The following is a 1760-nucleotide window of genomic DNA, read 5'->3' as shown; positions in this document are numbered from 1 at the left end:
CACTAACTTCAGACAAATTAAGACAGAAAATAATAATGACATGAAGTGATTAACACATTTTCTTATTTTACTTTATAATTAACAAAGGCCTTGCTTCTTAGGAACATTTTCAATTGCTCTCACCATTTTTTTCATTAATTTATCTTTTCCTTCCTAATCTTCTGTTTTGTTTTTCCTCTAAGTTATTATGAGTACATGTGTATACTATGTATATGTGTATATATATTATGTGTCTATGCATATAGACAAATCTAAAACACATTTAGAGGGTAGATTTTATTTGATTAAATAGATTTCTTAAATCAGCCTTTTAACGCTCAGTTTATTAGCAAATAAAGTAAATATAAATTAAGGTATGAACTACAGAATTAAAACTGAACTTGGTTGTTTTCTTCTTTATGTTGTTTTATATTTTTTTCTTCTTTCAATTTTCTCATTTAGAATAATAATTCTGTGCACCTACGGAAGCTCTAAGCTTAGAATGATTTTTCTCTTTTTTATGATTCTAAAATCTGTCTTAGCAATTCTGTGCAGTTGCTATCTTATTGCACTACACTATATGTTATTTAAAAGGACACTGACAAGGGGCACCATCTGGTGTTAACTTTAACCGTAGCTTCCTTCTCCTCCCCCCAAAGACCTTTGGCCAAGACTTCTCCATCGTGAAGACTGAAAGGGTCCAGTGATATTCTGGCAGCAGCCCCATTATTCCATGGAAGTAGAAGAAGGAGCTTAGGCTGCCTTCGATTCTCCCACACTATGCAAACTGCAAACGGTTCTGAAATTAGAACATATACTCCTATACTAAAAAAACTTAGGGACATGGAGAGTCAGCTAGAATAGAGGAAAGGAAAGTCCTAGGTGGGTGGAGAAGTAGGGCGGCCCATTGAAGAGCCAAGCTGCTTTTAATTAAACAAACTCAGACTGCCAACACAGTAGAACTGCTCAATTCACCTTCCAAATCAGAACAGGACTAACAAGCTCAGGCTTGGGTTTTCTAGTATGCACAGTAGATGAGCTGTTGGTGAGGGGAAGCTCACAAGCAGGATCTCTACTCCTGCACACACAACATGCCCAGCAGCTGAATAGCTGCAAATGCCAGGGCTGCCCAGATAATAGGCATCATGACTTCTAGTAACCTCTTCACAACTAGAGCCCCACATCCCTTAGCATAGAGGTCAGAGGAGTGGGACAGACTGCCATTACAGCCATTACAGCTGCTGGGGGTCTCTCCGCTGCAGCTAAGAGGGACATTCTGGTTTTTGGTCTCTTTGAACCAGTCTGTACTTTCCCAGTCTGACTAGTTGTGAATTCCACAACAGTGCAGCTGTCTCTGTACATAACCAAGATGCCTGGTTAGCACCGACAGGTTTGGTTCTATTGTAGGTCTTACACACTTTCTGAGTGCTGTGATCAACCTCACTTTCCACCTTTGCTCTGTAAACACATCCCAAGACCACTACAACAACTTTTATGACAAAAACCAAGCATAGGATGATGACAAACACGGCAAGTCCACAGTGGCTTTCTCGGATTGTGGCACAGCAGCCGATTAGGTCAATAATGAAAAGCAGGGCTCCTACAGCTATGATCACTACCACAGGGAAGAGAGTATACACATTTTCAAAGAAATGGTCACAGTCATCATAAGTGATAAAGACATAGGCTCCCACATAGTGTAAAATGCCACTTGCCCTCCAGAAGATAAGGTTGAGAAAACACCAGCACAGTCTTGGAGGAGTGACACTGTACTGGCCCAT

The 1760-nt window shown here is 40.1% G+C and overlaps 1 pseudogene; it reads right to left on the bottom strand.

Annotated features, from left to right (window-relative positions):
- Window positions 1-1051: 1051 nt before the first annotated feature.
- Window positions 1052-1760, bottom strand: LOC123946429 (annotated as a pseudogene).

Source organism: Meles meles, chromosome 7 (assembly GCF_922984935.1).
Source record: "Meles meles chromosome 7, mMelMel3.1 paternal haplotype, whole genome shotgun sequence".
Taxonomy (NCBI): domain Eukaryota; kingdom Metazoa; phylum Chordata; class Mammalia; order Carnivora; family Mustelidae; genus Meles; species Meles meles.
Note: the sequence above shows the minus strand (reverse complement) of the source record. Positions and strands in the feature narration are given on the sequence as shown.